This window comes from Delphinus delphis, chromosome 15 (assembly GCF_949987515.2).
Source record: "Delphinus delphis chromosome 15, mDelDel1.2, whole genome shotgun sequence".
NCBI lineage: Eukaryota > Metazoa > Chordata > Mammalia > Artiodactyla > Delphinidae > Delphinus > Delphinus delphis.
This window is the reverse complement of record NC_082697.1, coordinates 36,143,040-36,170,212: the sequence shown is the minus strand read 5'-3', so window position 1 is coordinate 36,170,212 and position 27,173 is coordinate 36,143,040. Positions and strand designations below refer to the sequence as shown.

Below are 27,173 nucleotides of genomic sequence, written 5' to 3'. Positions count from 1 at the left end.
GCCCTCCTGGTTAGATGACCATAGAGATCCCAGGAAATAGAAAGTCTATATGCAGATACTGATGGCTCGGGAAAAGTCTCTCCTACTGGACCTCAGGCCCTCTTTCACTTACTTAGTTCTTTGTAGATTTTAATAGTCGATTTGGATCCTCTCTCCATGAAGTTATGACTCATGATGACCTCCTAGGCATGGTCTTAGACTTTGACTCCTACTGAATATTGCGGCTGTGTTTTAAACTAGATGTAGTACCTCAAGATACATTCCTACTTCTCTGCATAGTATGTAGTATATTACATTCCAAAGCTTAAGTGATTGGCTGCAGAACTGGTATTTCCTCTCTTGGCCTCAAGAATTAAATGCTGGTTCTCAAATCTTCTTAGGCAATAAACATAAAAGCTTTAAGCCCACACAACTGGATACTAAGGATGCAAAACCAGAAACCAAGGGGGTCCTCCCTAATTGTTACCTTCCAAACTTAAATCAATTATTTTCCACTATAGCCATGAGGACCTCCTCATATGCTAAGTAAGGACATTTCTTCAGCAAAACTTTTACAAGAAAGTTTGAAGGCTTATGGGTGGAGACATAGCCCAAATGTGTTTATAGGTTAATTCTACTTTCAGCCTACTTGATTATTAATAAACCCCACTGTAGGCATTTACATCCAAGAAATACACAGTAAATAAGGAAAACAAAAACAAAAACAAAAACCCTAAACTCTAGGCTAATTTCAAATATCCATCAACACACACATCTCTACAGGATAGCTCATGATTACAGAAGACTCATGGACTCAGTCTAGTGGCAAAGTGCACTCAGAGTAGGAAGGGCTAATTTCAAGAGCTGTTCAACCAATTACTGTGAAACCAAAAGAGAATCCCACGAATGCTGTTTCAAGGAATTTCCCTCTGAAAATGAACATGCCTATAATCTCACTTGGAAGGAGGCTCCCCAGGTAGAAGAGATGACATATGTGGAATGCTCTTGCTCTCTGAACAATGCAGCTCCCTACACATTGAAGGAATTGTTCTATATCACAACAGAAACTGATGCTGTTAACAGCTGTAGAGCATTCTAACCTCTGCTGACCTCTAGATTTCCTATGAATTCTGGTACTGGGAGGACTGCATTATGCAAACAGGGGAGAGCACCAGACTTTATTTACTGAGGGCCACAGCAAGTAAAATGATAATTCAGTTTTTTCTTTGACTGAACAATGCACATAATAGCCCAATATTAGTCATAAGAAACCAATAACTTGGCTATAACCAAATTACCTTGGAGATAAATGAATGTGCTCATAACAAGGTTGGTTTGGCTTGATTTAAAAAATGCCACTATAAATTGACTATAACTACATTTCTAAGAACTCTAAAAATGTCTATATTGTTTACATTTATTACAATATATTATTTTTGTAATACATTAAAAATATATGTATTCTCACCACACTTAACAGAGAATGCTCTCTGCCCTTGATGGTTTTCTTTCTAGAAAATGTGTTTGTGAAAAAAAGAGAAAAACTTTTTACACAGGTTGTTTTTTCATGCAGAAAGTCAATACTCACCCTTGTGGATCATCCCATGCACAGTCATATGACATCAAGGCCATTTTAAGTTAAATAACCACTTATTTATTTTTATTTATAATATATAGCTTGTTGGGTCCTACTGAAACTATGTAAGCAGAGCTATGTAGACTTGGTCTAACAACTAATCTTTTTTAGAACATAAATTACAATAAAAGCAGTACATAAATATGGGACTTTTAATAGGATTATACCTAGTAAAATGGCAAGAATTACCAACAACAGCTATCCAGTCTATTTGTCTTTGATCTATTTATCTATTTCTGGTGGAAGAAGATATTTCTACATGTGGTCAAATATTATTATATACGTTTTCATAGATACTGATTTGCTAGCACTCAGTCAATCTTGAAAGTAGATTTTTTTTCACCAGATGGAGCAGGGTGAAAAACCTGTTCAAAGTTGGAGGAAAGGGAGAAAAGAGATCGCAGGGCAGACACACACATTTTCCCCCTCTCTCATGTCTCTCTCCAGACCCATATAATTCTCAAAGCCTTTGGTTCTTTATCCTTTACTGACATGACTCCCCATCTACCTCAGAATACAAGCCAGTCTATGCCATGCGCCATAAGGCCCTACACAACCTAGCCTCATACCTTCTCCCCCCATCTCCTATTCCTTTCCCACACTCACTGGACTCTAACCATATGGACTTCCTTCCAGTTCCTCAGAGAGGCCATTCATAATTCTGCCTCAGGGCCTTTGCATATACCATTCCCTCAGTTTAGACTGTTCTTCCCTAAATATTTGCAGATCGCTGTTCACTTGTCACTGTATTCGAGAGGCCCCTCCTTGCTACTCATCACAAAATAGCTTACCACCACCACTAGGACTTCCTTCCTCACCCGTTCTATTTTCCTACATCAATATCTGACATCTAATATTTTATATATATATTTATTTATATCCCTCCATCGAAGTAGTAACTTTATGTATTTTTGTTTTCTTTTTTAAAATTAGTTAATTAATTTATTTTTGGCTGCATTGGGTCTTCATCGCTGCACATGGGCTTTCTCTAGTTGTGGTGAGTGGGGGCTACTCTGTTGCGGTGCTCGGGCTTCTCATTGCAGTGGCTTCTCTTATTGCGGAGCACAGGATCTAGGTGTGTGAGCTTCAGTAGTTGTGGCACATGGGCTCAGTAGTTGTGGCGCACGGGCTTAGTTGCTCCGTGGCATGTGGGATCTTCCCAGACCAGGGATCGAACCCGTGTCCCTGCATTGGCAGGCGGATTCTTAACCACTGAACCACCAGGGAAGCCCTGTATTTTTGTTTCTGCTGTAACTCTGTCATACAAAACATGTATGACACAGAGTTGGTATTCAATATATACTGTGCAGAAGGAAGGCCTCTCTCTCCGACTTTTCTGCAGTGAAGGAATTAACAGAGGAATCCATACATGACCATGGCCTGACGTGTTGACTTGAGGAGAGAAAATGAAATGGAACATTTACATTAACAATACAAAGGGAATAGACTAGGGCACCAGGGTTAAATATTGCTTACCCTCCTTCTTCCCCAAGGGATTATCTGTTAGTTATATCATGTCCCTGGTAGACTAGACACTATCTTGAATTTGATAGTGGATAAGGCACAGGCCCCACACTAAGGAACTCAAATCTTGCAGAGTAAAAGAGGTTGGTAGATAATTCAACACAAGCACTATAATATTTTACAGGAATTTAGAGACAGGCAAGATGACCCCTACCCAGGGGAGACAAAGGCAGGAAGGTTTCCTGGAGAGAACATTTAGAACTGGACCTTAAAGGATAAGGACACTTATTATCCTGGGGGCAAGGGGGACCCCAGGATTAGGAAATAGGACAGGTAATGCTTGAGAGGTTGGAAGACTGCATGACAGGTGACAGGCAAATCACCATTTTGCTTGTGAAAATGTAAACCACTTCCTACAACCCTCCTCCCTCCCTCAAATCCATAGCTATTAGAAGACCCACCACCAACCATTGAAAGGCTAAAGATGGAAACTCATGGTGTTTGACTATGACTCTCAAAGGCTCAAATGAATTTTGTTAAGAGTAAATTAAGTAAGGTATAACTCTGTCATTTGAGACAAATGTGATATCTAACTGCTCAGAAGGCTTTACTCTCCATTGTTCTTTGCAACCATCCTCAGTGGGGGCTAGATGACTAGTTCTAGACAACAGACTCTGGCTGAAGAGGATGGGTGTCCCTCCTGGGCTGCTCCTTCTCTGGGCATGGCAGACCATTTGCAAAAAGAGCCACAAAGTCTTTCCCTCCCTGTATTGTGCCCCTTTGCATTGCGACTCTGCAGCTTTTCCATCAAGGTGCAGAGACTATTTTTCCACGTGGATCTTGGATCTGGGTTTGGGCATGTGACTTGCTTTGATGCAAATCAGAGGCATGAAATCATTTGCATGTTGGGGTTTCCTTTCTTGTGTCTCTTTGGAACCCTGAAACTACCACGTTAGAAAGACTGAGAAAGACTGCTGGAAGATGAGAGGCTACATGGCAAGAAGCTTCCATCAACTCAGTCATCCCAGCTGAGGCCTCAAGTATGTGAGAAAGACCATCCTAGATCATCCAGTCCTAGCTGAGCCAGCCCAGACTAGTAAACCTGCCCAACCAGCACACTGAATTATGAAAAATAAAACGTGATTGTTTTTTAAATCCATAAAAATTTGGGGTGGTTTGTTACCCAGCAAAAACTAACTGATACATCTGCTAAAATAAGGATGAATAGGATGGGAGTTTTCTACATGACTCTAGTGAGTCACTGGGCATCCTGACTATGTTATATAAAAGATGCTATTAAAGAGGACTAATGAGATACAGGGAAGAAAAAAGGTATCCAGGGGAAAAAAAGGGAGTAATTAGAAGCTAGGAAAGCAATCCAGGGTGTGAGTATGAGAGTACAACAAAATTAAAGTCAACTATCTGTGACTACTTAAAGCAAGGACTTAAAACTGTAACATTACTTTTCTGGATGACACTAATTATTATGAACACAATCTGTCCACTTGACTGCAAGCAACTTGACACAGAAAGGTCTGTTTCTTAGTTAGCTTTGAATCTCCCACACCTGCTTCTCTAAATCTTGTGCCTAGCAGGGTGACTGGTATTTTCACAGGTAATTAGAGAATCTTTGAAAGAGGAGTGAATAATAGAATGAGGAAATAAATGACCTGGTGATTAGCTATGTGATAACGAAGTTATGTGTCTACATTTTACTCCATATCTCTTTTGATGTCAGGCTTTGCTTTCTCCCCATTTTTTTTTTTTTTTTATTTACGGCTCCTATTCTGTTCAGAAGAATAAGTAAGGTAAAGATTATGTGATAAATATGAATCAGGAAGGCTCTGAGTGAGGGCATCTGAATTTTATAATAACATTTTATAGCAGGGATTGTATAACAGCCATTTTATAACATTTAGATATATTTTTCACTCCTGGGTGTTTTACTTTCTGTTTAACTCAGATGGCTGACATTGTTTGTAAATTTACATATAGATAGATAAAGTAGTCATGTAATACTTATTGAAATTTTAGAGTGTGTTTAATGCACCAATACCCACTTTTTTTCCAGTTAAACTAAATGGAAGGGAACTATAGCCATCTAACCATAGACAGTTTTCCTGGGAACCTAAAATTGAACTCATCCCCAATTTAATTTTACAAAATCATTCAGCTCCACATTTCAAAGTAAACATATACTATCATTTAAATATAAGAACTACACCTTTAGAGCAAACTTGGGTAATAAAATATTATGTGATAAACATAAGTGTAAAAAATTTAGAATTCAACTGTGTTTATATACCTATTTAGCTTCACAGATCAGTTGAATTACTTTGAAACTCTCCTACTCTGGATTGTTTTCATTTCATCCTTTTAACCTAATATACCATGAATTATTTTGAATGTACTGATGTGCCTAGCCCTATAGACCTGGCTCATAGTAAGAACAATATTGTTCCAAATTTCATTTTACATGCATAATATCACTTGCATAATAACTGACAGATTATTTTTATATTTAACATATATTTATATTACAGTCACAGTTTTAAGTTTTGAATCTTATTTCATATTCTGTATTTTAAAATGTTTTCGCACATCAAATCTGTATAAATACTTTATGCCATAGGTGCTATTATTGTGTGTGTTTTGCAGATAGGGAAATGAAGGCCTCGAGCAATTCAATCATTTGTCCAAAGTCACAAAGATATTAAATGATGGAGCCAATATTTGAATGAAGGCAGCTTCATCTCAGAGTTAGTAGGCTTTTAAGAAATTCTGCTTTCTCTCAAAAAATTAATAGAATGGTTCTTGTAAAAAGTGAACTTCCTGGGACTTCCCTGGTGGCACAGTGGTTAAGAATCCACTTGCCAATGCAGGGGACACGGGTTCGATCCCTGGCCTGGGAAGATGCCACATGCTGCGGAGCAACTAAACCCGTGCGCCACAAATACTGAGCCTGCACTCTAGAGCCTGCGAGCCACAACTACTGAAGCCCACGCGCCACAACTGCTGAAGCCCACACGCCTAGAGCCCATGCTCCACAATAAGAGAAGCCACCACAATGAGAAGCCCACGCACTGCAATGAACAGTAGCCCCCGCTCGCCCCAACTAGAGAAACCCAGAAAGCCCGCGTGTAGCAATGAAGACCCAACGCAGCCAAAAAAAATAAAAAGAAAAAGGGGGGGAGAGTTCCTAAGGAGGTTTGAAGCATGATTTAATATGGGAAATTAATTCCAGAGAAAGTTTCAAAACAGCATCTATTATGTAAAATGTGGTATACCTCTTTTGTTTTTTTTTTTTTTTTGGTGTCATGGAGCAGATGTTTCTTTGCCCTAAGCTAACAGTCTCCTTCCTGTCTCCTTCCTTTGCTGAACTATAACACGAGTAGGCCTCCAGGCACTGTTATTATGACCACACATTCATCATACACAACCACACTGCTGATACACCGCCGTCTGCCAGGATTTACGATGGATTTAATAGCTGAACTGACTGCAGCATGATCCATGGGAACCTGTGCTTCCCTCCAATGCAGTTATCTGCTCTTAGAGTGAATGGTCATAAAGGAAAGATGGGGCCAAAGGTAAAAAGGGCCCATGAAAAGCAAGCCAGGTTCACAGCATACAATGAATAAGTCACAAACACAGTTATGAGGCAACATTAAAAATCCAAGCAAGACATGTATGAGTTTTCTCGTCATGTTTCTTCCTAAAGAGAATGCTTCTCTGGTTGCCAACTCCAACTAACAGGTGATGAGAAACCCACTCAATTTAGGACAGACTCCCACCTTCCCTTCTGCCCCTTCCATCTTTCAGGTCAAAGAGGGTGAGCAGAACATCTTTGTCCTTTGATAGGTCTTCCTGCTTCCTCTTCCCAACCTGGAAATCCAATTTGAAGAGCTAATGGTTTGGTCCTTTCCTAACAACCCAAACTACCCTGGAAATGGGAGGAGTAACCAAATGGCTTTGAGCCTGACAGTCAATGGAATCTCCTTCCTGGGAGTCAGAAGGTCAGTGGCCCACTTAGGCCAAACTTCTCAGAACATGAACTTCAATAGCTAATTAGTCTTTACCCCCAGAACCTCTAGTAACAGGGCTGAGCTTTGTGTACTGAGTCTTTGGGTTCCTTCTGGCTCCTAGCAACCAAACAAGTAGCCACCCCCCTCACCTTCTTAAAGTGCCTTGGCTTTACCATCTGCAAAATACAAAAGTAGTGGAGAACACGGAACACCCTAAACGTCTAACAATAGGGTGGGGTAAAGTCAACTGTGACAAACCCAGGCCATGGTACAAGGCCATTCAATGTGACGGTTTCTAAGAGCTTCTTCATAACACAGGTAAATGCTGGTATTATTTAAAATGAAAAGGTAGAATGTAATACATGATTTCAACTATTCACAAAGATGTATAGAAACAAAATACAAAAGACTTGAAGGAAAATATTCAAATGTTAGTCAGTGGCTTCATTCAGCTGAAGGTTTCTTGCTGAGTTTTTCTTTTCATAATTTTATGTACTTTCTAAATTTTTTAGGTGATCATTTCTTATTTAGATTTTTTAAATTCTCCAGTCTCCGTAAGAGATTATCAACACGATGATAAGCCCTAGGAAGTTGCTTAGTAAGTCAATCATTAATACCCTCTGAAGTATCTCTCATATCTCAAAGTTCAGGTTAATTTCTTGCTAGTCCCTCTTCTCTGTACTTTCCTTTCTACAGTTCTCTCTGCCTCAAATGAACCCACACCCCTTCGGTCTCCCCATCTTATAATCCAGTCTATCCTTTGAAGTCTGGCTCAAATGTCACTTCCCCCTAGAAGTTTTCTCTAATTCTCTCTTGCCTTGAATCGCATAGCACTTCATACATACCTCTCCAAGGCAACAAACCTTTCCATCTAGCACTATCATTATTTCAAGCTCAGATCTAAGCCTGAAAGAAATTTTAGATGCATGGGAAACTGAATTTATCTTTGCATACAATACCTTACACATCAGAAGCATCAATTCTCGCAGATAAAGGAATACAGATGAAACATATAGGAAAAAGGATAAATTAGTAAGCAAATTATTTACTTTAGGTTTAATTTTGCAATCTGTCCTTAGAGAGTTTCCCAATCTCTAGCCAAATGCCACATCCTAAATTTTGGTGCTCACAGTTTCATAAAGTTATTAGCCATCCTCCTTAATTGAAGCCATCCAGCATACAACATATCTGTGTTACATAAATGCAACCACCAAGGAAGAAAATACAATACAACTTTTAATAAAATACTAGGTGGGGAACTCCATGAGGGCAGGACCTGTGAATCTTTCTCATTTTGGTGTCCTCCTGGTGCATGGCAAGTTCTCAGTACATGTTTGTTAAACAAATGAAAAGAAATAAATGAGTGAATGAACAGGTATTGCATGAGTGAGCTGAGTGGCTGCAGTCATGGCACATATGAATGATGTTTATTTTGCTTGCCAGCTGCCATTGGGTTTCTGATTACTACATTCGATGACACTGGAACCCCAGCTCACCTTTCTGTGAGCTGTGAGATCCTGGCAGCCCCCTCAAGCTGTATGCTAGAGGTAATATCTACCTGATAAGTCCTCATTAGGGTGGTATTAGGTAAGTGCATACAGAGGACTAACAGTGCTCAGCAATGCGTAAAGCATGTCATGAAGGCTGCTATGAATGTGAAGAGAGAGCCTGTTGGAATAACCATGGGTGAATTAGCAAGCAAACGTCTTCGTTCAAACCTTTCCTAAAATGCAATTTTGGGACATCATAAATAGAGAAATTTTCCATGCTTCCCTTAAGTAAAACTACTTGAAAACTTAAGACAGGATCACTTAGTTTCTGGATGTCCCATGTAAGCAATATACACCCTCATGCATGACACTGTTCTTGTAAATCAAATCCTGCCTGGAAATATTGCCAATGGAACATCAATACCAACTCTTTTTCAATTTGACTGTAATGAAATACACTAGTATGAGAACAGAAGACACCTTCCTTGATTTATAGAGCATTTAAGTTTATAAGAGAAGGTCACTGATATGTATTAAAGTCTTACAGTTTGCAAGCCACCCCTCCTACCCACCATGAATTGAGAGGTAAGAGTTGTAACTGGGAGATTCCATGTAGCTGGAATTCTACTTGCTCTGACCTTAAGCAAGTTGCTATTCTCCATGTCCAAATCTCCAAGAAAACAAGATGCAAACATTTGCTCTGAGTGGCCTGTGAGATTTAATTGAATAAAAATAGCCTAAAGTTACCTTCTAAGGCAATAAGCATGTAGTTGTGGCTGCACGCAGTCATACACCAGAGCAGTGGGACTGCTCCTGACTTGTTTGTTTTATGTAAAAATCACATACACAGAGTAAAATTATCAAGATTGCAAAGCCTCTGGAAAAGTTTTATTTTATTGTTTCAAAACAGTAGTGCCTGGCTGCGTGTCCCTTCAGCCACGGACTTCAGACTTCATTCCTCCTGGATAGGAAGGCCGTCTGGTCATCCATCCTGACATTTGGGGCCCTTGGGTGCTTACCTCCCTTCCCCCCCTCCTCTTCAGTGAATGGGGCTGTAAGGATATGATTGTCATAAGACTCACGGGGGAACGGGTCTGACCACAAGACCCTCCTTGACACTCATCAGCCATTAACAATCTAACCAGCAGTGGCCTTTTTGTAACCGTAGGGCAAGGTTAACAGCTGATACACTAGGAACGGGACTGCCCCGGGAAATGTGGAATCAGAGGTCAGATGGTTTGAGAGTGTGTGTCTTTAATCTGTTTGGGCCCTAACTGTAAACTGCAGTGGGAAAACTAGGGGCTCAGTACTCCTACCTTCTCAGCAAAAGAAAAAAAGCTGCTCTTTTCAGAAAATCAAATTGTTGTCCACTAACCCAAAGAGACAAGTCCTCTTTTCTTCTGTTTTGTTCGGGCCTGTTTGGCTTATCTACGGAGACAGCTCATGCTTTTCAAAAATTGGGCTAAGCGGTCATTCAATATTACGTTGCTAAGTTATCCTTTCTAGGTTAAACATGTTTACTCCGTATAAAGGCTGAAATTCTACTCAACTGGTGATATCCTGTGACTAACAGAGGGAACCCACTTCTTCCCAGGCACAGATGAAAGATGATAGTCAGACAGCAGGATGGGGTTGGGAAGTTGTCTTGCAGGAGCCCAGGCTTGCCCCTGCCTCCAGATTACCTGGGGAGCCTGTTGGAATGACTGGATTAGTCAGCAGGTCTGGGGTAGAGACTGAAATTGCGCATTTCAAACAAGCTCCCTGGTGATCATGATGTTGCTGGTGGGCCACATTTTGAGAATCATAGAATTAATTGGGATTTGAATCTTGCTTTCTGGAATTGCTTCCTATCAAAGGACTAGACTGGGGCGGGGAGTGAGAGACCGAATAACATGTGTGGTGTGAAGGGAAGAAAGAGCAGGCCCAGGGATAGCATGGAGCCAGGCTGGGGCTCCAGCTCTACCATTTATTTAACAGCCACATGACCTTGGGCAACTCCCGGGGTCTCAATTATTTGCTTTGTAAAATGAGACAAATAATCCCTCTCTCACAAAGCATGGGAGAACACAAAATATACATGTGTGCACAGAGACTTGATTCTTACAGGATCTCGTGATTGATTATTGGTTCCTGACAAATCAGCCAAATCCATGCATTCCTCATCTTCTAGGACCCACACCTGGCTACATTTACCTGCCTCCCCTGCAGTCAGGTAGAGTCATGTGACTGAGTCCTGGCCTGTGAGTGTGTTAGTGATATGTGTCATAACTAGGCATGCCCATTAAATCCTCCTCCACACACTCATGCACTCTGCCCCCCTCGGGGAGGACAGACAGCATCATCCCCCGGGGGAACTTGAAAGTTACAAGTTAACGACGACAGAGCTGTCATCAGCCTGGATCACTGAAAAACCGAAAACATGTGGCAGCACCACCAACCACTTCATCTGCCCAGTACTGTCACATGAGCAAAAAATAAACTTTTACCATATTTGAGCCATTATCTATTTGTGGCCCTCTTTGTTACAGAGGCTAGCTTAACCTATGCAATGCCTTTCCCATTCTTTTCCTTCCCTCCTTCCTCTCCCCTACCTCCCTACCATGTTCTCCCCTGAAATAGCCCCACGTGTATCTTAAATTACAGTGTATTGATGAAAAGAATAAACTCTGAAATTGGAAAGGCTAGGTCCAAATTCATCTCCATCCTTCCCTTGCACAACATTGGATAAGTGTGCCTAGATAAATTTCCCAACATCACTTCCCTCAACTGGGGAAGAAATAAGTATATTTCTCACCTTTTGGGAAGGTCACATGAGATAATGCCTGTAAGGCAGTTAGCATGTTATCTGGATAGACTTAGCACTCCATAAATAGCTAGCTATCTTTCTTCTAAGTCTAGTCTGATATAAATATGGTCCCATTTAATATTATGCCACCTGCTTTCTCCCCTACCCCAGTAATGCTGTCTCATAAGACATATCATAAAACATTGTTCCTGTGGTTTTAGACACAGCATTTCCCTCCGTATGGTAAAATTCTAAAGAGCCTCCATTGCATTCAAAGAATTCCAAACCGGAAAAAAAATTCTCACGCATCTTAAGCATGGTTATATCTTTTTTTTTTCATTTGAATGAATGAGTATTACAAAGCTAAAAGGGAGAAGGAGGAAATGGACCAAAAAATTAGCACAGATTTTAAAAATATTACATAAGTCAAGAATTTTACCATTTGAAAACCTGGATTGTACAAAAGAAGCAAGACCCTCAGATAAGGAGGGATATTTATATAATACATTTATTTGCTCTCTTGAGCCACGAATAAAACCTATCAGCCAGAAGAGAAATCCTCAAATGAAACACAGCTTCTGTTGCCCAGATGGGTATTCCAGAAACAAGGCATAGGGGAAAAGAACAAGGCATGGTTTTCATAGGACAAATGATATTCTTCTCTTTAACACTGTGGTATGTTTAAGGATAGAATTTCCCATTATAAAAACACATTACCCAAGGCTGATGGAAATAAATTTTTTGTTCCCAATCATACACATGAAGGCTCATATATATATATATATATATATATATATATATATGTAATTTCAAACGTGTTTGAATGTATAAAAATAGAACAAAGTCAGAATATGATTATTTTCAGGTAAAAGACATGTTCAATCTTAACATCTAAGGAGCACTGTGTAGAAAAGACTAGTATAATTCCTTTCATCTTACTTTTACATTTCATTCTTCTTCTAATGGCATATTAGCAGGATTAGCACTGCTGTGCATAAGAGGCTGCATGCATCAAAAGTTTATTGAGGGGGAAAGCAGGGGTGGTGGGGATGAATTGGGAGATCGGGATTGACATATATACACTAATATGTATAAAATAGATAACTAATAAGAACCTGCTTTATAAAAAAATAAAATAAAATTCAAGAATAAAAAATAAAAAAATTATTGAAAGAATCTGCCACAAGTAGCATGAATTCAAGAAACATTCTAAAGGAAAACCAAATAGACCAGAAGTCCATAGAAAACCATGTACACTCATTCCTCTAACACTTAACTTGTCCTTCCTATAGGGAAATGAACTATGAGAACAACACAATGCTGGCCTAGAACAGGAACTCTGAAATTCACATTTTATTCTTTAAAATACTCTAAATGCAACTCTTCCCTCTAACACTTCTCTCCTGCCCATGAAGTCCTGTTGATTCTACCCCTTGGATCTCCCTTGAATCTGCCCCCTTCTCACCCCCAGCCTAGGCTAAGTGTCCATCACTCTTTTTCTGGGCTGCTGGAAAGCTTCCTAGTTAATCTTTCTGTCTGCAGTCCATCCCCTACCCTTCCCTTTATTCTCTAGACAGAAGGCTGACTAACTTTTCTAAAACTGAAAGTTTTATCAGAAAGTGGGCAGAAGATCTAAGCAGATATTTCTCCACAGAAGACGTGCAGATGGCCAACAGGCACATGAAAAGATGCTAACATCCCTAATTATAAGCGAAACACAAATCAAAACTACGATGACTCAAACTGGTCAGAATGGCCATCATCCAAAAGTCTACAAATAATAAATGCTGGAGAGGCTGTGGAGAAAAGGGAACCCTCCTACACTGTTGGTGGGAATGTAAGTTGGTGCAGCCACTATGGAAAACAATATGGAGCTTCCTTAAAAAACTAAAAATAGAGTTGCCATATGACCCAGCATTCCCACTCCCGGGCATATATCTGGAAAAGACGAAACCTCTAATTTGAAAAGATACATGCACCCTGGTCTTCATAGCAGCACTATTTATAATAGCAGAGACATGGAAGCAACCCAAATGTCCACTGACAAACGAATGGATAAAGAAGATGTGGTACATATATACAATGGAATATTATTCAGCCATAAAAAGGAACGAAATAATGTCATTTGCAACAACACAGATGGACCTAGAGATTATCATACTAAGTGAAGTAAGTCAGACAGAGAAAGACAAATATCATATGATACCACTAATATGTGGAATCTAAAAGAATGATACAAATGAATTTATTTGCAAAACAGAAACAGACTCACAGTCATAGAAAACAAACTTATGGTTATCAAAGGGGAAAGTGGGGGAGGAAAGGATAAATTAGGAGTTTGGGATTAACAGATACATGCTACTATATATAAAAAAGATAACAAGAGGGCTTCCCTGGTGGCGCAGTGGTTGAAAGTCCACCTGCCGATGCAGGGGACACGGGTTCGTGCCCTGGTCTGGGAAGATCCCACATGCTGAGGAGCGGCTAGGCCTGTGAGCCATGGTCGCTGAGCCTGCGCATCCAGAGCCTGTGCTCCGCAACGGGAGAGGCCACAGCAGTGAGAGGCCCGCGTACCGCAAAAAAAAAAAAAAAAAAAAGATAACAAGAACTTACTGTATAGCTCAGGGAACTATATTCAATGTCTTGTAATAACCTGTTATGGAAAAGATTCTGAAAAAGAATATATATATATATATATATATATATATATATATATATATATATATATATACACAACTGAATCACTCTGCTGTATACCTGAAAGTAACATAATATTGTAAATCAATTATACATCAATAAAAAAGGCAAGTTTTATTATGTCACCTGATTAAACCCTTCAATGGCCCATTACCAGCTACAAGATAAAAATCCATTTAACAACACAGCTTTAAGAAGACTTACATAACCTGTTTCTCCAATCATACTTTTATCATCCACCCCAAACACACACACATACTCCCCAACCACAGTGCCCAATTCTGTATATGACATATCATCCGAACACAATACTCTTACACTATCTGCTTCCCCCTTCTTCACTTGGCTAATTAAGTCATTATCTATGACTTAAGTAGACTCTAGTACATATAAGTTGAGGCTCTGGAGTCAGACTGCCTGGATTCAAATCCCAACTACACCTTTTACGGCTGTGTGATCTTCTGTGAGTTACTTAATGTCTCTGAGCCTGAGATGCCTCATTTGTAAAATGGAGATAATCATAATGCCTACTTCAGTAGGACTGTTTTGAGGATTAAATGAGTTAATACAGAAATGACTTAGAAGGGGTCTGACATCTAATTATTGCTCAATAAATGTTAGGCAGGACTAATAATAAACGTAGTAGTAGAAACATGCTAGGTTCCATCTGCAGATCTTTCCCCCTTGATTGTATGCTTTGCAAAAACAAGTATATCATTATCCCTCCTGCAAAACATTTATCTATGCCAAACATTCAATACATTGCTCTTTAATAAATATATACCAACTGAGGATTTGAAGCAATCAAAGATTTCCAGTCCCCGAAGAGTTCCCAGCCTCCCCTGAATCACATGGGATTTCCTCCCATGTAGCTTTGAAGTATTTTACACTCATACACACATACTATATATATATATATACGTACCTACTGTGTATCAGATACTGTACTATGTACCAAGAGGCAGAACGAAATGAGAAAAATAATTCCTGTAACCAGAAGCTCACAAGCTAAGTCAAGTTAACTGCTCCCAGTGAACAAACTGCGAGGACATTTTCATTAGACACAAGAGCAAGTTGACCTTGTCTGGTACCAACCTAGACCATCTTTTAATATTAAGGGTGTGCTCACAGTGAAACGTGTCACACCTACTCACCCTCAGAAATGGAATACACTCTAAAACAATTTGATTAACGGCCTCTCCTGTAGCTTATTAGCTTTGCACAAAAGAACCTAGAAAGCACATGACTTGCCACAATGAAATGTACGTAGAACATGCTAAAACAATCTTGTCCAGCCTTATGTTTGACTGGGGGGTCAGGTGGCTTGATCATCTAAGTTGGAGCCCTTTGTAGACACTTTATGATGATAACCATGGCAGCGTGTAGGACATTAGTCACGCTCCATCTTGAATTTCTGATCGCCCATCAGCATCCTCTTTAGCAGAGCATTTTTAAATGTCTACTAAAGTGCCTAGAATGCTTTAGCTACAAGTCCCTGATCTGATTTAGTTTCATCAAATTATTTTCAAATAATATAGCAGAATCCCACTGCAACAAAGTTCTGTTATTAAGGTTTTTATACATCAGGTCAAAACATATCCCTCTAAAATCCAATAAGCACACACTCTAAAAGCCTCAACTAATGTGGTTAGCCTGGACATTAAATGTGACTTCTGACTCCAGGCCCAAGTGCTGTAGAAAACTCCACTAAAGTTGCACATGGGCAACCCTTCTTGGAAGAAGCTCAGGATTACTAATTAGTCATCTCACTGGGCCACAAATATTTTATGCAGGATGTATTACCTACTCATACTTCACATTGTTCAAAAATGATTGATGGAGGTAAGTAATCTGGATAAGCAGGTATCATCTTAATGATAAATGCACATAATTAGATACATACGAAATAGTTTAACTGCAATGGAAAAGCTAAAAGTTAGTGGTTAAAAGCATAGACTTTGTTACCAGGCAGCCCTGGGTTCAAGTTCTTCTTGATGAGCTATGTGAATCTTGGGAAAGTTACCTAACTTCTTTTAACCTCAGCTTTCTTAACACTTAAATGTGGGTAATAATACTACCTACCGGATAAGGTCATGAGACAATGCATGTAACATACAGGATGTCTGGGGTATTGTAATTGTAAGAAAACTTCTTGGTTTCTTCACCCCTGACTGTTCAACTGGGCCTAAGAAAGCACAGTGCCATCAGGGTTCTGCTTTTCAAATAAAATTTAAAATGCAAAACCAAAAAACTTGAGATAATGAATGATCACCGAACCCTGCAGAAAAGAGATGGGGGATAAGTCCTCAAACTGGATGAATCCAAAGCTGGTTAATTACATTCTGCCCACTAATGCCTTTAGGAACCTGAAACTGAATGATGTAACCTTTTCTCCTTTTCTTAGCTGTTAGCTGGTAATGCTTTCTCCTACTGTAATTAATAAACACATTTCTACAATGAATCATCAAAATATGCTGAAATCTGTCTACAGGAAAGGCTCTTTGTGAATAAAGCCAAAAATGATTCTACTTTTTCAAATAAAAATTTAGGTGGCCTTCACTGGCCTTTCAGTTCTAATCTGGCACCAATCAACAAATACTTCATTTAAAAAGTATTTCATCTTTTGGAAAACTCATTGAAGTGATAAGAATGGGCACCTAATACATTCTAGGCACTTGGTCTAACTATCAGAATAGAAAAAATTCCAGTTCTTGAGATTTGTCTAATTATCGTGTTCCTATTCAGGAATCACAATCAGACTATATAACTTGATGAACTGTCGTGATGAACACCTAGTTTGAAGTCATCCAGGAAAGGGAAGACATTTGTCTTCTTCATTTCTTTGTCATGATTAAGAGGCAAATTAGAACTATTTAAAAATATATAAGGAGATTTTAAATAAAAGGACACTCTCAAAACTTTTATACTCTCAAAATGAAAGTCAGGAATGGTAAATACATACAATGGAATACGATTCAGCAATAATAAATGGATTATCTTTATCAGAAACAACAGAGAAGAAACTCAAATACACTGTCCTAATGTGGGATTCAACACAAATTGTATGGTTCCATTTCTATGCTATTCTGGAAAAGGCAAAGCTATTAATGATGGAGGGCAGATCAGCGGTTGCTAGGGGTTAAGGATGTAGAAAGGGCTTAACTACAAACAGGCAGCAGAAGAGTATTTTTCCGGAGCGATGGAACTGCTCTGTATCCTAATTATCAGTCAGTGGTTACATGACTCAATGTATTTGGCAAAACTCATATAACTCAAACCAAAAATGTGAATTGTACTGTCTGTAAATTCAAATGTAAAGTTTAAAAAGAAGAAAACATACAGTTCATTGTTTACTGAGGCCTAATCTTAACACTATTTAAAATTGTAGTAGATAGGTGGTTTCACTTGAACAAAAAATAGAATTTCATTATAAAATCCCAGGAAAACCCATTTTTTTCCAGCTTTACTGAGGTATAATTGACAAATAAAAATTGTATATATTTAAGGTGTATAATAGGATGTTTTGATATATGTATACATTGTGAAATGATTACCACAATCAAGCTAACATCTATCACCTCACATAGTCACCATTTTTTTTTTGGTACTTTTGTGTGGTGAAAACACATAAAATCTACTCTCAGTAAATTTCAAGTATACAATACAGTATCATGAATTATAGTTGCCATGCTGTACATTAGGTCTCCAGAACGTATTTATCCTATATAACTGGAACTTTGTACTCTCTAACATCTCTCCATTTCCCCCACCCCTCTGCCCCTAGCAAACACCATTCTACTGTTTTTACGAGTCTGACTTTTTCAGATTCCACATATAAGTGAGATCATGCAGTATTTATCTTTCTGTGTCTGGCTTATTTCACTTAGCATAATGTCCTCTAGATTTATCCATGTTGTAAATGGCAGGATTTCCTTCTATTTTAAGGCTGAATAACATTCCAGTGTGTGTGTGTGTGTGTGTGTGTGTGTGTGTGTATCATGTTTCCTTTACCCACTTATCTGCTGACAGACACTTAGGTTGTTTCCGTATCTTGACTACTCTGAATAATGCTGCAATGAACACAGAAATGCAGGTATCTCTTTGAGAAACTGGTTGCATTTTTAAAAGCTGTAGTATATACTGTAGATTGTCTGTGTACTCCATTCCACCCTTCTTCGGTTGGGGAGGCCAGAAAGCTAAACATTACATTTCTAAGACTTCTTTGCAGCTGGGTTCTGGTTAGAATTGGAGCCAATTAGAAGCACTAATTAAATATCTGAAAGACAGTGGCCATTTTCCTGCTGCTCTTCTCCTAGCAAGCAAGGTCTGAAAGATACAGGTTTTAGAGGAAGTTTTGGCAGCAGTAGCAACAGTGGCATGCCTTTGAACTCAAAAGTCCAGGGATGGACACACATTCCTCATTCTTCAGTCTTTCATGCCATTTTGTAAGCACCCAGTCCCCTGTATTAAATCTCTTCTGCTTGAAACACCTGGCGTGGTTTCCATTTCCTGACTTCATCTCTGCTGACATAAAAGGCCAATTTATTTATAAAATAGTCCCATCTCATGGTCTTTAAAGATGGGATTATTTAAACATTCCAGAAATGTCCCATTAAATTCAGCAATCCATGGCCAAAGTAAAGCTACCACTGTTTTGCAAAGTTTTCAGTATCACTCAGCCCTCTTTAACTGTGTTGGAATGAGGATAGATGTTAAACAAATTATCTCTTATAGGTGACAGCTCCAGGCTGATATCTGATAGTATCAAACCTAGCAGAAGACAGACTCTACTTCCCAGGTATCTCAAATAAAGTTTCAGAATTGTGTTTAATCCCAACTGGTCAGATCCAGGTATTCTGTCCATTCCAACCCTAGCTATCAGTCCCATGACTGACAAATGAAGACAGAACATAAACCCTTTTACCTTCTGACAACTGTTAGCATGTCTCTCATAGGTTTCCTGTTGTTCACTACTTGCAGATTTTAAATGTATCTTTCATTTCATGTTAACAATGAACCACATTAGTCAAGCCTAAAATAAGTACTGCAGACTTGTTTAAAGACAAACTTCCCATGAGGCTTGGCAAACATAGCCTGAAGTATTAGGAATAAGTTTGGATGCTTAGGGACTGAGACACCTGCATTTTTACACTTCTAGGGAAGATACTTGAGGAAATACAATGTGCTTACCCACACTGCTCAAATGCTAACACAAGCACAGCATTTTAGACAAGGTATGTGATGACAAGTTCAAAAAAATGCATCCGTGAGGATAAGGGTCATGGATGAATGGTTGAAAATATACATGTACAGAAGGTGCACCATACATTTTTATTAAAGGAATGAATAAGATGTGCATGTATTTTGGGCTCTATAGGAGTAAAAAAAGGTTGGCTTGAGCTAATTAGATGGTTTCTTTATCTCTAAAGCAGGAGTTGCTCATGGCAGTGGCTTCTGGTTGCCTTTGCCCCTTAACATCACTCCCCATTCCATTGACAAGAGTGTCCTAATAATGTTCATCTTGAAGTCCTCCCCTCTCCTGCTCTCCATTCCTGAGGTCCCAGCGATACTGACTCCAGAAGTGCAGCTTGTGACCTGGGCTCGGATCTCCCATGGTGAGGGATGGAATGCGCCTGGCTAAGGAATGGACAGAATATTGGATCTGACCAATCGGGATCAACAAGTTCACTTGTGATATATGTGATACATTTGATATCTGATATATCTGAGATACCTGGGAAGTAGTCTTTCTTCTGCTAGGTTTGATGCTAGAGCTATCAATGACTAACATGTAAAGTCAGAGAACTGTCCAAACATAGGAGAAGCATGTCAGAGGGACAAAGGAAGCCAAGTCCAGTACAATTAGACTAATGAGACCCTGGAACCAGCTGTATCTGAAGCACCTTTCCAGCTACGTGAACCAAAAAGTTATCCTTTGCTTGCTTAAAACTCCGAAAGTCAACATATTAGTTAATTTTATTTGTTAGTTTGTTTTACTAATTTTTGTCATCCAAAGAGCCTTTACTAAAACGTTAACCTTCAGCCCCAAATGTATATTTTCGTGCATACTTTCATGTTTCTAGAGCAGTTTCTTTAGCTTTCATGAGATTCTCAAATGAGTTAATTCCTCAAAAGATCAAGAATCGCTTTTCTAGAGAAAAACAATCCCACAAAACTTGACCAAAAATTGCCCTTTTATGGCACATTTTTATTTTTACCAAAAACAAACAAAAAACCCTGACCAATTTCTACTTCTAAATAGGAAAGTAGATAAGGAATAATCATAGAAAAGAAGAAAGGAAGTAGTTAACCATGGCAGGTCAGGGATTTAAGATCTTTGTTGTTCTACAAATTCTTATTTTTTAGCATCACCCTGAATCATATCAAACACACTGAATGGTACTCACAGCAGATGTAGTTGGTATATAAGTCCACGAGGATGATTTAAGTTACAAGTTGAGATAATGTCATGGTTGATGAAATAGTTGACAATGAAGTGTCTTATTTGGGAGACATTTAATGAAACAGTCATTTTGTTGTAGCTTTCATCTTATATTTTGAAGCCAATAAAATTTTTTCAGAACTCACCTATTTTTTGAGAAGGCTGAAAATATCCTGAAACCTAGGAGCTATACTAGCATACTTAAATGATAAAGTGATTAAAAATTATTTTTAAAAGTTGCCACACAAGAAAATGCACACAGTACTGGGCTCCATTTCCATCTATTTTACACCCAATCTGCCCTGTTCTGATCGTGAAATCTCAAGTTGCCTCTGCCTATCCAAAGGTGATCACTGCACAGGGCTCGTTCTTCTTTATTGGTAATGTAGAAGGCTCTACTGATGGAATTAATGGATCCTTAATGAATTTTTCCATTTCAAAAGGAAATTCTGTAATTCAATGTTAATCTTCTAATTTATAATTTGTTACACTTTAATGTTAATCTTCAAACTTATAATTTTATTGAGACCGCTACAGACATAGCAATGAATCACAATATACAACAAAATAAAATAAAAAACAAAACAACTCAACAATACTCTGCCCATCCTCCACCTTAAAGAAGTGGGCCAGATATCAGAAAAATAAGTTTAAAAAATATTCTCGAGTAATATAGGGATCCAGCCTGAGATGGCAGCTTCAAAAGAGAAAAAAAAAAAAAAGGAAGAAAAAATAAAAGTGTTAAGTAACTTTCTTCAAGGAAGAATGGGAAAAAAGGTTTAAATGCCTCAAAATACAAGGAAGACAACACCTACCAATTACTAAGTTGAAACAAGTGCAGAACAAACTTAAAAGAACATTTTTTCCCTAGATTTGCCTACAGGTGTGTGGGAGGAACTGATTACTGATAGGTGTATAAATAATATTTTGAAGGTAAGGAAACGTGTCATTACAGTTTTAACATCTTTATCTAGAACAGTGTTTCCCAGAATTTAACTTGCAAATAAATTATCCGATTTTCTTGAGCAAAAAAAAAATTCAAATTCTGATTCAGTATGTCTGGGGTGGAGCCAGAGATTCTGCAATTCTCACAAATTCTCAGGTGATGATAATGTTGACAGTTAGGAGACCACACTTGGTGTATCAGGTCTCTAGACTTCAGTATTTTTTTTCTTTTTTTGTGGTATGTGGGCCTCTCACTGTTGTGGCCTCTCCTGTTGCGGAGCACAGACTCTGGACACGCAGGCTCAGCAGCCGTGGCTCACGGGCCCAGCCACTCCGTGGCACGTGGGATCCTCCCGGACCGGGACACGAACCCATGTCCCCTGCATTGGCAGGCTGACTCTCAACCACTGCGCCACCAGGGAAGCCTGAGTTCAGTATTTTTTAAGAGTTCCCCTTCAATTTGAATCAGCTTGCCAACAAAGATATTGTAACATTTATAAACGGTGTTAAAAGTTCATACTTATAGAGGTGATTTTCCTTCACTATAGATTAAAAGAACACTTCTCAACTTTATTTTTTCCAAGTACTATTTTTGGAGCAGTGGCCCTCACTCTCAAAGATTCAGCTTCAGCAAGTCTGGGGCAGGGCTCAAGACTTTGCATTTCTTGAGCCCAGGTGATAGAGAAGCTACTATGCTTGTTGCCCCACTGCTTTAGGGCAAACATCAAGAGTCCTGCTGGAAATTTCTGTAAGAATTCATGAGAATAGAAAGTCTTTACTATCAGCAACTCATCAAGTATTGGAGCTTCAGGTGACCTGAGATTAATCTTTCCTAAGGTCCTCATTTGAGAGGCAAAGAGCTTCAGTACCAGAGAAACTGGGTGTCTTACCTGGAGCCACAGAACTGGTTAGAGAAGCAAAATGAGGCCCAGAACTCCACTCTTTTATCGTTATGCAAGGAGTCTTGTCCCTATATCACAATACTGTTTTTTCATCTTTTTAAAATATTCCTGAATCACTTGCTGATGGATCCCTAACAACCCAACACTGAATACATTTCAGTTCTTCCAGTCACTCTCTTTTTAGAAATAATCTCCAATAAAGTGTTTCTAAGTGTGGCCCAAGGGTCTCCTCTATTGGATTCTCAACAGAGCTTGGCTTGCTTAAAGATACAGATTCTTAAAGTTGTCCCCAAACTATTGAGTTTGATTCTCTTGGGCTGGTAGCTGGGAGTCTGCATTTTGACAAGCGTACCTGCAAATGCCCCTCAGTGGGACTGTTTGTTGAACAGGTCCATAAGATGATGGTTCAACCTTGGATGGTTCTCCTTGGAGGAGAGGGTTTAAAAATCCCCATGCCCAGGCTGCATACAATTACATGGGAATCTCCAGAGGTGCGGCTCAGGCATCAGTAGTTGTCAAAGCTCTCCAGTGATTCCAATGTGCAGCCAAGGATGAGAAACAGTACTCAGAGATTTCCAGATACTTCTATATTTCTATCCAATATAAGGATGTTAAACCATCAGACAAAATGATACTTTCTTTTAATGAATATAGAAATTTGGTCACCTGGAATACCAAGGGTATTAGAGCAGTTGGCTTCAAAAATTCCAGTCTGATCCGGTAAGCCCAAATGCTTCTATTCCAACAAAATAAGTTGGAAAAAAAGTTCTGAAATGGTGTCAGCAGGGTCCTACGGAGGTGGGGCTTCCTGTTTGCCTGCAGAACTAGAAATTCTTGTTATTTCCATCTGGTCACTTCTGGCAGTTTACAAAGCAAGGATTTTTATAAGAAAGTATTTTTTTTATGGATTTCTGGTTAAGTTACTAAATAATAAATGTTTCCCTGCAAATGAGCAGTTTGATTTAACAGCAATGGCAGGTTATCATGACCCACGTCAGTTCCCAGGATTATTTTAAGGAGTAAACAAGAGAAAAGTAGGAAAATAGAATTCTTGCAAAGTAGAGTGTCTGAAATTCATTTTTTTAGACTTCAAAGTCCAAAACGCTAATGGCATGGATTTCTGAATTGCTGACAAAGATGTTCTACCTAGTAAGTTTCTTGAGGGTATCTATATTCTAAACAATCAACCTAGTAATTTCTCCATAATCAAAAGTTTTTGGTTTAGCTCAAAAAGAGCTCAAGCTTCATGAAAAGATGCCATTTTAGGGACTTTAAAAACTTGCAGAGCTGGACATAAAAACAGAGGTAGGTTAGTGACTTAATATATAAGTGACATTTATTAACTTCAAGATAATGACTACCTAATTAAAAGCAGGCTTGCCTTTATTCCCGTTTTACCCCTAGGTTCTTCATGACATTTTTTTTTCTTAGATTCCATATATATGTGTTAGCATACGGTATTTGTCTTTCTCTTTCTGACTTACTTCACTTTGTATGACAGACTCTAGGTCCATCCACCTCACTACAAATATCTCAATTTCATTTCTTTTTATGGCTGAGTAATATACCATTGTATATATGTGCCACATCTTCTTTATCCATTCGTCCAATGATGGACACTTAGGTTGCTTCCATCTACTGGCTATTGTAAATAGAGCTGTAATGAACATTTTGGTACATGACTCTTTTAGAATTATGGTTTTCTCAGGGTATATGCCCAGTAGTGGGATTGCTGGGTCATATGGTAGTTCTATTTGTAGTTTTTTAAGGAACCTCCATACTGTTTTCCATAGTGGCTGTACCAATTCACAGACTTACTAGAGAATGGACTTGAGGACGCAGGGAGGGAGAAGGGTAAGCTGGGACAAAGTGAGAGAGTGGCATGGACATATATACACTACCAAATGTAAAATAGATAGCTAGTGGGAAGCAGCCACATAGCACAGGGAGATCAGCTCAGTGTTTTGTGACCACCTAGAAGGGTGGGATAGGGAGGTGGGAGGGAGGGAGACGCAAGAGGGAAGAGATATGGGGATATATGTATATGTATAGCTGATTCACTTTGTTATAAAGCAGAAACTAACACACCATTGTAAAGCAATTATACTCCAATAAAGATGTTAAAAAAAAAAGCAAGCTTGCCGATACTTCCATTTTGACGATGATATTAACACCTTTATTGCTTTTCTCTTTCCTTTTTTCACCCCACAGATCACCTCTCAGTGCCAAAACAGGACAACATACACTATGGTTCCCACATCAGACACCGGCATCCCTCTCCATCCTCATCCTGAACGCTGAATTTCCAGCAGAAATGCACTCAAAAGGAAGCATGGGTGAGGGCAGGGGAAGGCTCTCAGCTGAAGTTCAGACAAAACAATTTGGCCGCCATCCCTCTCTGGAAGAAGCCCTTTTAACAGCCCTAATCTGTGGTTCCTAATTTGCTCCTCTGTCTAATCAGCATTTCTCAAATAGTATGTCCTACAATTGTTGGGAGACCTTGTGAACTGTCAGATTCTGATTCAGTAGGTCTGGGGTAGGGCCTAAGAGTCTGCATTTCTAAGTTCCCATGCGATGCTAATGCTGCAGGTTCATGGACCACATTTTCAAGTGCAAGGAGCTAGATATTATTTTTGGTGGAAAAGAAAACACAGTGATGGTGAAAGGCTATGTCCCCTGCCCCACATCTACTAAGGGGTCAGTGGTAGTGGTCAATTTTGGAGAGCCCATGGAGCCCACAACTTCTTTGAGAATTATTATCTGACCCATTTCCATGGCATATCAATGGCACCTATATTTGTGCTAGGATCTTACCATTGGCCAGAGCTGACTGGACCAAGGATGGACATACATGTGCTCAAGCTGAGCCAATCAGCTTCTTCCTCTCTTGAGAATTTGGGGTCAGACTTCCGAGGGCCAGTCATGAGTTACTTGAACCAGGGGATGTAAACATCTGGAACCGTCATTGTACCTCATGTGGAAAGAGAAACGGGGACAGAGAAAAATAGCACTGGAGAAGCAGAGATGAGAGAGCACCTGAAAATCAATTGCCGCCTGGATACTTGAAAGCTTTTTAGTTCCTATTTTCAGATTCTTCCTTTCTTACCATGGGATCCCTGGAAACAGCCCTGCATCCTTTTGATAAATTCCCCTTTTTCTTGCTTAAACTAGCTTGAGAGGGAGCCTACAAATCCTAATGCAAAGGGAAGGTAGTTTTACTTTTCATCAGCGAATACACTCTCTGTCCCAGAGGTCAGGATCTTAGAGGAATAAAGAGTTCACGTCCATATCCAGTAGTGGTGGGCAACTTCCTGGGGCTACCTGTGAACAATCCTATGACCTTCTGTGAATCATTTAAAAGGAGCCTTTAATTCCTCTTGAAATGTCAGACAATGTCAACTCTTCAAACTCTTTTAATAATTAAGGCTCTGTTTACTTCAATCTATGTCCTTCCTTCCCATTTCCTTCAACCTTATTATCCTTACATGCCAAGTAAAAAGAAACCCGGCCTACTCCTCCATCACTGTCCCCTAAGCAGGTGACTCGCATTCCACCCACAGGAGAGAGGTGGCTGGCCCACAGAAGGCATCTGGGAGGTGGGAGCTTTGATTTTTATAAGTTCCTCTCTCCACTCTCTCATTCATTTGACTACATGTTTGATCCTCCCATCTTGCCTTATCACACTCTTCCTTATTATAATCCTTGTAAATGTCTCTGATCTTCCACCTAAAATAAAAATCCAGTGGTTCTCCTCAGGTGGTACCAGCTCCTGGATTCCTACCTATCCTAAAGACAATTCCTTCCCCCACCTATCCAACCCCGTTCATCCACTTGACCTCAGAAGATATAATTCCACACACACCCCTTTCCATAACCACTAACACATCCCATCTTTCATGATACGTATTAGACTTGGTACCGGTGGAATTCACCTTGACAAGGCTAGCTTATGCCTAATGAGTCATCCGTTAGGGGTAAACAGCCTGGCAAAGATAAGCCTTTAACCTTCTGCCTCCTTGAGACAAGAACAGAATCTAGATTCATTTTTGTCCTGAGATGCATGGTTACAGCTCTACGCCACTTTGCATTAATGAAGTTTCCGCCTTTTCATCTATTGGTGGATACAGAAGTATACAACCATCTGTTTTCATTCAAGATGTGTCTCTGGACATGTCTTCCACATCCATAAAGACTTCCATTCACCTAATACAGCTAAGAAAATTGCTATTGATTATGACAAGGTAAACATTTCATTATCTTTTCACTTATGGTATCAATTGTATACTAAAACTCCCCTAGAAGAACAAATATGTTCAATCCCAACCCCAATAAAAATGCAATATATTCATTTCCAATTTAAACTCATAATATATTTTTCATTGATTTCTCTAAAATGATCTATTCCAAAGTTATTAAAACTATGCCTATGAAGAATATTCAATGCCATGAAAAAGCACTCCAAATATAATGGTTTTGGGGAAAAAAACAGAAGACATACACATGATATGTCCAAAGTTTCAAAATATAGTTTATGTTTACGTCTGGAAATACTAGAAATAAATATAACAAAATATTATTAATGGTTATGTCTGGATGATAGGATTGAAGTAAATAGTTCATTTCTTCTTTGTAATTTTATGAAGTAAAAAAGATCTTTTCAGGGAATTCCCTGGCAGTGCAGTGGTTAGGACTCAGTGCTTTCACTGCGGTGGCCTAGGTTCAATCCCTGCTTGGGGAACCAAGATCACACAAGCTGCATGGCGCTCTGCCCCCCACCCCGCAAAAAAGGTTCTTTTCAGTGCTCATGA

General features: G+C 39.2%; 1 protein-coding gene across 1 annotated transcript in view; it reads right to left on the bottom strand.

Moving 5' to 3' along the window:
• PLCB4 (phospholipase C beta 4) overlaps window positions 1–27,173 on the bottom strand; it is a 419,470-nt gene that overhangs the window by 182,041 nt on the left and 210,256 nt on the right. The gene's annotated exons all lie outside the window — the stretch shown is intronic.